This window comes from Mchenga conophoros, linkage group LG19, assembly GCF_057382185.1.
Source record: "Mchenga conophoros isolate Kocher_MC1m ecotype Shallow Benthic linkage group LG19, M_conophoros_male_GT1.1, whole genome shotgun sequence".
In the NCBI taxonomy this organism is placed as follows: Eukaryota; Metazoa; Chordata; class Actinopteri; order Cichliformes; family Cichlidae; genus Mchenga; species Mchenga conophoros.
The window spans coordinates 740,055-752,603 of record NC_140544.1 but is presented as its reverse complement, the minus strand read 5'-3'; positions in this window follow the sequence as shown (position 1 = coordinate 752,603).

The following is a 12,549-nucleotide window of genomic DNA, read 5'->3' as shown; positions in this document are numbered from 1 at the left end:
GCAAATGTTTATAAAACTGGGGAAACCTGCAGTCAGCGGATACTGAAGAAGTAACTTGCATGAGTGACGAAATGTTTCTCCAACTGAAAACGCTACGTCCAAATGAACAGAATCAACTTTCTAGGGTTTTCTTACCTGGATGATTGAGGATGCATCTACATGCTATCCAACAGAGGTGGGACCAAGTCATTGTTTTGCAAGTCTCAAGTAAGTCTCAAGTCTTTATCCTCAAGTCTCAAGTCAAGTCTCAAGTAATGTCAGGCAAGTCAGAGTCGAGTCTCAAGTCACTGGTGTAAAAGTCCGAGTCAAGTCACAAGTCTGAAACTTTGAATTTCAAGTCCTTTCGAGTCTTTAAAAAAAACAAACGAAAAAATAATGTTGCAGTTATGCTAAATGTAAATATTAGACCATGTAATTTTAAAATCTGTGTTTTTCTCAACACATGACAAAATAGTGAACTTAGAAAATATACACAAATTGTGAAATTGCACCTCTTTAAAATGCAGCTCAATTAAACCTAGCTCCAAGAATAATTTTCACCGACAGTTCTGAGATACGCTGCATGTTATTCTTGGATGCGGTTGTAGGACCGGCTTTAAAATCGCATGACAAAAATATCATACACATTAAAAAAAACTGCATCAACAACGTAGCCTGGAAAACATTTGCTAGTTAGATGAAGTCAGCTATCTCATCTTAGCATATTTATATGCATATTTATAATTATACGGTTCTTGGAGTGAGTGCATACACTCATGAAGTTTAGTAACTTCAGGTCACTGCAACAAGCCCAGGTACAGTTTACCGACGGATGGGTGCAGGACCTTGAAACGCACGGTGTAGAAAGTAAAGACCATCGTACGTATCATAAGTTTACCAGTCTCACAAATCGTCGTCATAAATACACATTCGTTAACCGTTTATTAATATAACCTTTGAGCTCAACGGTAATTAATTAGTAGTGGAAATAATTTCTGGTAGCATCACAGAAATGTAGCAGTGACAATAATACTGTATGCTGTAATCGTACTGGGCAATTAGTGATACAAAAAACCTGTTTTATCCTGTGAATAAAAGTATATGTTTTTGTCAATGTGCCATAATAACAGAAGCGAAACGCAATATTGTGTCAGGACAATTTACTATTTATGCACAATAAACAAAGGAGCATAGCGCGACAATTTCTGTTCAGCGCCAGACTTGCTTGTAACCTATATCACCAATTATGTTATGAAAATGACGCATTAACTACAACAGCAGACTGACCTTCGTGTAAATGCTTGGAGCAGACTAACCTGTGAGCTGGAGTGTTCTAGGACGTTATATTTGATCTTTGAATGGCTGCAATCCAGTCGCCTCTTTGTTACTTCGGAAACATGGCTCGAACAATTTCTCTTCAACGACGTAATCCGATAACAACCGATCTCTTTACCCGTCGGCTTCCCGTGGCTGTCATGCGACCGGCTATTGCAGTTAATAATACAACAGCTTCTTGACATTTTTGTGTTTCTTTTTATCGCTGTGTGACTGATTTCAATTGAAAGCCTGCGTGCGCTAGTACCGCTTGCCACGAGTTCCCAGAATCCTTTGCGGTTCTACCCGTGAATGACGTCACATTTTCAATCTCCATATAATATGCATGTTAAATTTTATATTTGGGGTAAAATATCAAGTCTTTTCAAGTAAACCGGTTCAAGTCCAATTCAAGTCCCAAGTCATTGGTGTAAAAGTCCAAGTCAAGTCACAAGTCTTAGAACATTTTTTCAAGTCAAGTCTAAAGTCATAAAATTAATGACTCGAGTCTGACTCGAGTCCAAGTCATGTGACTCGAGTCCACACCTCTGCTATCCAAGCTTTGATACACTGACAGTGTGAGTCAGATCACTGCCACACTGAAAAATGAAGCCATTTCCAATCCTTTCCAGATGGTATTGCACAGTACATTCAAATCAGATGGCACTTTTTCATAATTCCATCAGTTTTGACAAGATCCCCAACACCAGTGGGTGAAATGGAGCCCCAAACTGTGACAGGGCTTGCAGTGTGTTTTACAGATGGCTGTGGACATTTGCTCTTGCATTTTTCTCCTTATCTCCTCCGTATATACTGATGACAATTTTAACCAGAGTTTTCAAATTTAGATTCATCCCTAGATCTCTGATTTCGGTCCAGTCCCCATGTAATTTGGCAGGCCTCAGTCTTTTCTCATTTCCTTAACAATGGCTTCTTGACAGCCATGCTTAGACTTACACCATTTGTGGATAAACTTCAGCATATGGTAGATGGATCATATGGTAGATGGATCACCATCTATTGAAAATATCAACAAAAAGCCCTGTTAGATGAAATATTTTTAACTGCTCTAAAAAAAGAAAGTCGACAAAGTCAGCTAAACATGGGACAGGAGACTGTTTCACAGTCTTGGTCCTTTCCAGCAAAGCCTTCCCACCAGAGATGAAGCTCTTATAACTACACAGGTTGGGCAGACATCACATTACCCCTTTGGATTAACAATGGTATGTCACTCATGTTAATAAGCCTATGAAGGTAGACAAGCAAATACTTGCTCCTCCACACGCTCCTGTGGTGCCGTTTCTGTTGGCCAACCTTGGAAAAAAGATATGAGAGAATACGTAACTGCCTGTTCCAGATGTATGAGTAACAAGAGCACTGCACAGCGTTCTTCTGGTCTGTTACAACCTCACAGCTCCCCATAGACACAAGTTACATGATCAGCTCATGTACCTCCAAGCTTCCAAGTAATGTCATACTTCGGAGCAGATTCTATTTTGCAATATTATGAAACCACTAACTGGAATTAATGTACCGTCGGGCAGAGCTGGTGTGTCTTCATGATTTTGTTCCAGATGATTTTGAAAAATGATGAGTCTAATCTTAGAAACTCTTAGAAGACAAAATGTGCTACTTAACAAAACAAAAACCAAAAAAACCAAAACTGCACTGAGAGACCTAATGAGGGCGCTCTGATTAAATGTCAGCATTTTAACCTAAATGATATCAGGCTGCTGCTTCTATTATGACAAAACTAGGACTGATAGTATATTTGCTCTATTTCCCACATTTCACTGATTGACCTGGCAGGAGGTGCCTTTTAATTAAAGGTCAAAATTTCAAATTTTAAGAGGCCAGAAATGCTATGGCAAAAGAATTGGAGAAACTTAAAGAGGTAATGTATCCCGCTCTGATTGGCCTGCAGGGTGTCTACCGCATTTGGGAAAATGTAATTCTTTAAAATGACCTAGAAATAATTCAACTTTTCTTATGTGTATTCCACATTTTTTAACACTGATTAACCAGCTCTGAAAAATCTATACTTTATATTAAAGGACCGAAATGTTTATTGAAGTTGGGAAAGAAACACGAAGCGCTGACCTACAAGATGTATGACGTCTTCAGAGAGAAACGCTTTGGTTTCTTATCTCTTTAAGCACTGACTTTGTTTGCTTTGTTAAACGAACGGGAGCTTTTAGTGCTTTTCTACTCTGAGCGCTCACAAACACACTCTTATGATGCATAGGTGCCATTTGAGATTCAGTATCTTGCCCAGCAACACTTCAAATAACTCGAGAAGCTGGAGAATAAACAGTAACTTTCAGATTAATAGATGACCCTCTCTAACTACTAATTCATCGTCTGCTTACAGTTTAATGCAGAAACTACAAACAGAGAAAACAACAAGCCAGCATACACCTGGTTCATACTGTGCAGATATCAAAACTCTTTAGCCACAAAACACACTGGGACAAATTTGTTCAAGATATCATTTTAAATATAATAATAGTGTGGTGAAAATCTGATATTGTGACTGAGCTTTTTTGCCCACTTGCACTTTATGTGGTCCTGTGTTGATGGTCCGTTATATGTAGCACCATGGTCTTGGAGGAACGTTGTCTCGCTTCACTGTACTGTACCAATGCACATGGTTGAAATGACAATAAACCCACTTGACTTGACCTAGAAGTAAAAAAGGAATTCAGCTGGAGACCATGAACCATGTAAGTTGCCTTTAATGTTGTGGTCAGTTGGTGCATTGTCCTTTTTAATAATGTTAAATATTTTCAGTGGTCTGTGGAAAAAGGAATGTGTTAATTATCCAAGGTGATGACTTAACTTTTGCTGAGCTCTTGGTGAAAAGTGTTAAACTGAATACAGAGATATTACTAATGCCAACAATACAAACCAATGTGGGTATTTGTTCTCACTGTAATTTGTTGATGTGTTTTTCATGTTAGTGTTTCTGGAAGATGACAGGCACCTTCTAATTAGTTACTAATTTACAACCAAATGGATCTGCATCCAGGAGGTTAATGCTGCCTGATTCCACAGGAAACAACTGGCCCGACTCCAAATGGGAGCACGGGCTGAGGCATCACATCTTCCCTCCCTAAGGAAGAGTGGTAACATTAATAATTACCTTGTGGACTACAGGCCCAGCTATCTGTCCACCTTTTTATGAAGTCCACAAATTGAGGTCAGGTGGGAAGGGAGAAGCATAAAAGGTGTATGCCACTGTTTAGAGGGAGTTTTATTGTTGAAAATGCAGATGCGCCTGGTAAATGTCCTCGATTAAAATACTGCATTTTATTCTCTCTGTCTCTCCATTTGTAATGTCTTATGGGAAAGACAGAATAGCAACATTAAAAATCCAGCTCCATGACTGCTATTGCTGCAGGTGTGACAAAGACCACTGCAGTCAAAACAACACAGCAGCACCAAACATGTTCCATCTCTGCTCTATCATCCTGTCTACCCAGCAAGTCTGCACGCACGCACGCACGCACGCACGCACGCACGCACACACACACACGCGCGCTTTAAAGCTGCAGCTCAACTTCTGACCTTCTGACTGCTGCATGCATTTTTGGAATGCCCCAGAAGTTGCAGTCGGTTGCTTCCAGTTGGATAAATGGTAGTAAATGAATAGCTAGATAGATATAAAGCTGTGACAGTCAGAAGAAATTAAATTAAAAAATGAATACTGAATTTCTAAGAATAGAATCAACATGATATGTGCAGACTGTATAAAAAGATTCTTGTATTATGTCAATTTGTTTTAAGCCTTACGTTTGTGGTTCAGTTTAAGGATACAAAATTGTGGTACTGTGGACATCTTGGTTCCTGACACTTCAGGAGTTGTGTGGTCCGTGTCTAGATGAGTTTTTCAAAAAATTCTATCACAAATTATGCTGGAAACACTGGACTGCCCTCCTGCCTGGATAAATTTATATTAGTATACTGGACTCCCCTGTAACAACATAGGCACAGCATTGTATATATAAAATATAGATATGCTTTACTCTGCTGAGTGGTACAAGTAAAGAACAATGCTTCAACAATATCTGTTTTATGTTCACCTTAAGAAACTAAAAAAAGGAGGGCAGTGGCTCAAATCACTATATAAAGCAGATACCATGTTTCAGAGCTCTAAATAAAGAAAATAAAGAAACGAAGAACATTAAAGAAACACTGTAATCAGAGTATAAGATCAGGCCAGTTAAACTTCTAAGATACTCATCTGGTCAGTTAAGTAGCAGAGGGGGTTGTTAATCAGTTTCAGCAGCTTTGGTCTTAATGTCTTACACGGCTCTCTGCAGCTTCTCTCCTCCTGTTATCCCCTCAAAACCCCATCCCTTTAAAGACTGTCTCGGGTCCAAAACAGACAAAGTCAAAAATCAGCAAAAACAAGTTGAACATTAAAAAAAAAAATCACAAGAAAGAACAATATAGTATCCACATCTGAACCAAAGAGTAAAACAGTGAAATGTGGATTTTTAAACATATGTTCATCTCTTCCAAGTCCCTGTTAGCACAAGAATTAATAATTGATCAACAAATCAATTTACTCTGCCTTACAGAAACCTGGTTGCAGCAGGATGATTATGTTAGTTTAAATGAATCAACACCCCCGAGTCATTCTAACTACCAGAAACCTCGAAGCACAGGCCGAGGGGGAGGTGTGGCAGCAATCTTTCACACCAGCCTTCGGGACGACTGTGGCTCAGGGGGTTGGGAATCGCATCTGTAACCGGAAGGTCGCCGGTTCGATCCCTGGGCTCTCTGTCCTGGTTGTTGTGTCCTTGGGCAAGACACTTTACCCTACTTGCCTACTGGTGTTGGCCAGAGGGGCCGATGGCGCGATATGGCAGCCTCGCTTCTGTCAGTCTGCCCCAGGGCAGCTGTGGCTACAACCGTAGCTGCCTCCACCAGTGTATGAATGTGAGAGTGAATGAATAGTGGTATTGTAAAGCGCTTTGGGTGCCTTGAAAAGCGCTGTATAAATCCAATCCATTATTATTATTAATCAACCAAAGACCCAGACAGACTTTTAATTCATTTGAAAGCCTGATGCTTAGCCTCGTCAAACCTAGGTGGAAAGCTCCAACAATTAAGACTCTAAACCAGTCTTATTTGTTATCATCAGAGTTTCTGATTTCTCAGACTTTTTTTCTGATTTAGTGCTGAGCACAGATAAAATAATTATTTTCGGTGATTTTAAAAGTCCCTGTAGATGCTAAAGATGAAAGCCTCAACACTGAATTTAAACTGTTATTAGACTCAATTGGCTGTTGTATTATAAGATAAGATAAGATAAGATAGAAGATAAGATAGAACTTTATTAATCCCTCGGGTGGGTTCCTCTGGGAAATTCGACTTCCAAAAAGCACAGCAACGACCGAAGTTACAGTTACAGAATTGTTATATATATATATACACATATATATATATATATATATATATATATATATACACACATATATATACACATATATATATACACATATATATATGTATATATATATATGTATGTATGTATATATGTATGTATATATGTATGTATATATATATGTATGTATATATAAAAAAAAAAAACACCCAGCACGCCCCTGCGGGCGGTTTATCCTTCAAGCTCGGGTCCTCTACCAGAGGCCTGGGAGCTTGAGGGTCCTGCGCAGTATCTTAGCTGTTCCCAGGACTGCGCTCTTCTGGACAGAGATTTCCGATGTTGTTCCCGGGATCTGCTGGAGCCACTCGCCTAGCTTGGTAGTCACCGCACCTAGTGCTCCGATTACCACGGGGACCACCGTTACCTTCACCCTCCACATCCTCTCGAGCTCTTCTCTGAGCCCTTGGTATTTCTCCAGCTTCTCGTGTTCCTTCTTCCTGATATTGCTGTCATTCGGAACCGCTACATCGATCACTACGGCCGTCTTCTTCTGTTTGTCTACCACCACTATGTCCGGTTGGTTAGCCACCACCATTTTGTCCGTCTGTATCTGGAAGTCCCACAGGATCTTAGCTCGGTCATTCTCCACCACCCTTGGGGGCATCTCCCATTTTGACCTCGGGACTTCCAGGTTATACTCCGCACAGATGTTCCTGTACACTATGCCGGCCACTTGGTTATGGCGTTCCATGTATGCCTTGCCTGCTAGCATCTTGCACCCTGCTGTTATGTGCTGGATTGTCTCTGGGGCATCTTTACACAGCCTGCACCTGGGGTCTTGCCTGGTGTGATAGACCCCAGCCTCTATGGATCTTGTGCTCAGAGCTTGTTCTTGTGCTGCCATGATTAGTGCCTCTGTGCTGTCTTTCAGTCCAGCTTTGTCCAGCCACTGGTAGGATTTCTGGATATCAGCCACCTCCTCTATCTGCCGGTGGTACATACCGTGCAGGGGCCTGTCCTTCCATGATGGTTCCTCGTCTCCCTCCTCTTTCTTGGGTTTCTGCTGCCTGAGGTATTCACTGAGCACTCGGTCAGTTGGGGCCATCTTCCCAATGTATTCTTGGATGTTCGTTGTCTCATCCTGGACTGTGGTGCTGACACTCACCAGTCCCCGGCCCCCTTCCTTCCGCTTAGCGTACAGCCTCAGGGTGCTGGACTTGGGGTGAAACCCTCCATGCATGGTAAGGAGCTTTCTTCTATATATATATATATATATATATATATATATATATATATATATATATATACACACACACACACACACACACACAAATACAGAGACAAATATAAATAAAATATACAAAGGGGATAAATAGAATAAATAGGAATAAAAAATAAAAATACAAGTGAATTGCACATTTCAAGTATTGAGTCTATTGCACTGTTGACTATTTACAAAAAGTATTGCACAAGGTATTGTACAGTGAGGTGAAGAGGCACTGCAGCTTAGTTGTTCCCCCCTCCTTTGTCCTCCTGTTTCCCCTCCCTCTCCCCTCCAGAGAGGAGTTAAACAGTTTGATGTATTATTGTAGGGACCTTATAAAAGAAAGCACCTTGAGGTGACTGTTGTTGCTTTGGTGCTATTTAAATAAAACTGAAATTGATTTGAACTGAAATTTTGTACTAGATTGGCATCAATGAGACGATGCCCAAAACAAATTATTTTATAGGTGATTTAATAGGCCACATATATTTTGTCATTCTCATCTTTCCTGACTGATCTACCACTTTTTTTTGCATTTGGCTAGGGTCAGTGTCCCTACTGGTTGCATTATGTGATATCTGGACCCTACAGCGGTTGCAAGGGTTTCTGGGTTTCCCAGCATAGTCTCAACGGCATAGAAGATACTCCAAGAAATGGGCAATTCATCCAGGAGAGCTGGATCATGCCACAGAAGGTCTTTAACCCATCAGCATGACTGGTATCTGCTCCTTTGTTAAAGGAGGAATGGGATTAGCACTGCTAAGCCCTACAGCTCTCCAGCAGTCCACTGGTGTGAATATCTCAAATCAAACCAAACAATTAGACTTCATGAGTTTGGCCTGAGGACCTGATATTCACTAGTTGGCCTTGTTTTTGATGGAGATAAAGAAAACATTACTTTTCTTACCATACTTCAGAGATTGTATTAGTTTTTTCCCTTAAAAAGCTATGATTTGATTTTACATAATGCCACAAAGACCAGAGAGCTTGCAATCACTGATTTGCCTATGAATTTGGATCACATCAAAGACTGCACAAAGCTGGCAGTACATTTGTCTTCTGCCTTCTTTACTGACAGAAGAGGTTACCTTTATGTAAACTCTGGGCTGGGGTTTAGATTTAGTGCCTATTGTGATATGCATGTGTTGCAAGATCAAAAGAAAACTGTCACGGCTGCACAGCAGTCGTGTGGTGAATTGAGAAAAGGATCCAAGATGCAGGCACTGACAGGGGTGCGAGTGAATGTTTATTTGCAGAGGTGATAAGGTGACAAAAATAGGAGGAGCAGAGCGGGGAGTAAACCAACCTAAACTGGGGAAAACTAAAGAACTCAACTTAAACCAAACACGCACGGGAGGAGGAACAAAATGCACAATGAAAGATGGCGGAGAGACGCAGACTGAACACCGGGTTACACAGAATGATGCAGACGGACATGGAGTTAAACGGACGACACGACAGAGAGCACAGGAAAACACAGGGCATAGTCCAAAAAGGCCCAGACGGACAAGTTCAGTGGGCCGACCCGGAGGCCGACAGCGCCGGAGGCCAAAACAGTTCAGTTCCGGGGGCCGACCGTGTGAAAGGCAGCGGCAGTGGGGCAGGTCCGGAGGCCGGCCACACAGTAGGCAGTGGCGTGGAAACAATTCTGGGGGCCGACCGTGCGGACGGCAACAGCGGCATGAAAGCAGTTCTGGGGGCCGACCGTGCTCACGACAGCGGTGGCGACAATGCAAGTCCGGAGGCCGGCCACGGTGGCGAAGATGCCCAACATGCGGCCTGGCAGATGACCGACGATGTTGAGGCGGCAGCTGGGGACCAGACGGCTGCGTGACCCCCGCAGTACCAGGTGAGAAGGAGGCTGGACCAGGCGAGGCTGAAGCGGAGGCTGGGCCAGCCGGAGGCGAAGCCGAAGCAGAGGCCGAAGCAGAGGCCGAACCAGGCGAAGCGGATGAAGCTGAAGCAGATGTTGGACCGGGCGACGCTGAGGATGCTGAAGCTGGAGCTGGCGACGGCGTGGGTGAAGCTGAAGCTGGACCAGGCGACGGCGTGGGTGAAGCTGAAGCTGGAGCTGGCGACGGCGTGGGTGAAGCTGAAGTAGAGGCTGGACCAGGCGAAGCTGATGAGGAGGCTGCAGCGGGCGAGGATGATGAGACTGCAGCTGGCGAGGATGATGAGACTGCAGCTGGCGAGGATGATGAGACTGCAGCTGGCGAGGATGATGAGACTGCAGCTGGCGAGGATGATGAGTCTTGGGGCTGGACGGGCTCCTCGGGCCCTCCAGCTGACGAGGCAGGAAGCTGGCTAGGTTCTCCTGAACCTCCAGCTGACGAGTTTTGAGGCTGGACGGGCCCCTTGGGCCCTCCAGCTGACGAGTCTTGGGGCTGGACGGGCTCCTCGGGCCCTCCAGCTGACGAGGCAGGAAGCTGGCTAGGTTTTCCTGAACCTCCAGCTGACGAGTTTTGAGGCTGGACGGGCCCCTCGGGCCCTCCAGCTGACGAGTCTTGGGGCTGGACGGGCTCCTCGGGCCCTCCAGCTGACGAGGCAGGAAGCTGGCTAGGTTCTCCTGAACCTCCAGCTGACGAGTCTTGAGGCTGGACGGGCTCCTCGGGCCCTCCAGCTGACGAGGCAGAAAGCTGGACGGGCTCCTCGGGCCTCCCAGCGAAGACAGTCTCAGAACCAGTGGGCACCGGAGCCCCTGGCACACACAGAACAGAACCACCAGGTGCGGGGACCTCTGGCAGGGACAGAACAGGACCAGCAGGTGCGGGGACCTCTGGCAGGGACAGAACAGGACCAGCAGGCACACGGGCCTCTGGCAGAGACACCGGTAACTGAAACTGCGCAGGGCACTGGCTTTACCCAGGCAGCGCTGGCACGGTGCAGTTCTTAGCTGGCGCCTTGGCTTCCAGGGGTCCAGAGTCGGCTGAAGGCAGAAACTCAGCCTCTGGGGAGGCCCTGGGGCAAGTAACAGTCTCTAAATTAGCCAGTTTCTGAGAAACTAGAGTGGTTTTAATGGGTTTGTCTGTCCGCTTAAAATGGGTGCTAGGAACAGGATTCAAAATGGGTGGCACAGACACAGCCTCCAGTATGGAGGGAGCGGGTGACCGGGCTAATGGAATAGATGCAGGCTGGGCTAATGAACTGGCTAAAGGCTGATATACTGGTTGAAGTGAGACTGGAGTTGGTGGTGGAGTGGATGAAACACAGTCAGTTACTGTTATGGATGTTTTGAAAATGCCAACTTGTGAGAGGTCAGTTACCACGAAGGTAGGTAAACGCCGTGTACTGTCTCTACTTTCACTATGAACAGCCCCAGAAAACACAGTCCCAGAAGCACCAGCGTCCTTAAAACTCACCACAGATGGTCGCACAGGAGTCCCTGAATCCGGCTGTGGGGTGAAGCGCCGGTGGCGCGAACGTTGCTTCCCCACCGCTGACGGCTCCGACGGGCAGGGCAAAACCTCCGGCGGGTCGGGCCGTGAAACCTCCGGTGGGTGAAGCTGAGACGGCTGCTTCGGGACGGTCGTAGTCCACTGTTGCTGGGCAGAACCCGCCACTTCCCGAGCTTTCACCGCCTCCCGGGCTTTATGCAGCTCAGAGATTAAATCCGTAAATCCCTTGACCTGGTGGAGATAGGGATTTCCATCCAGAATAGCCTCAATGGCATTTATCCCCACAACCTTCGCTCGTGCGTTGGAGGTGTGGGTTACCCAGTCCACCAGGCGTAGGGCGCGTGTGAGGTCGCTCTCCCCGGTCGAGGCCGCTTGATCCATCTTGTGGTCGCGTCGTACTGTCACGGCTGCACAGCAGTCGTGTGGTGAATTGAGAAAAGGATCCAAGATGCAGGCACTGACTGGGGTGCGAGTGAATGTTTATTTGCAGAGGTGATAAGGTGACAAAAATAGGAGGAGCAGAGCGGGAAGTAAACCAACCTAAACTGGGGAAAACTAAAGAACTCAACTTAAACCAAACACGCACGGGAGGAGGAACAAAATGCACAATGAAAGATGGCGGAGAGACGCAGACTAAACACCAGGTTACACAGAATGATGCAGACGGACACGGCGTTAAACAGACAACACGACAGAGAGCACAGGAAAACACAGGGCTTAAATACACAGGGAGTAATCAGGGAATGGGCCACAGGAGGGAGACACAGCTGGGAGCAATTAGGCTAACGAGACAGGGGAGAGGTAAAACTGAACACACTGACATGAGACATGAACTTTCAGAATAAAACAGGAAACTAACAGACAGAGAACCAGACAGGACACTGAACTTGACCGGCAGACTCATAAGTAGACACAATAACACCATGGACAGACAGAGGGAACACAGAGAAGTGGGAGCAGGCAGGCAAAGAACAGAACCCTAACAAATGGCAAAATCACAACAGAATACACACTCGGAATGAACAAAAGCATAAGGAAACACAAAACACTGAGTCCTCAGACTCAGGACCATGACAAAAACTGGCAGTCTGGAACATGCAAAGTGGTATTTCTACATACCGATCATGCTATCAAATGAAAATTTCCCTCTAGTTTAGTTACCTTTCAATTTTTCTACCAAAGAGAGGGAAAGATGGGAAGTATTA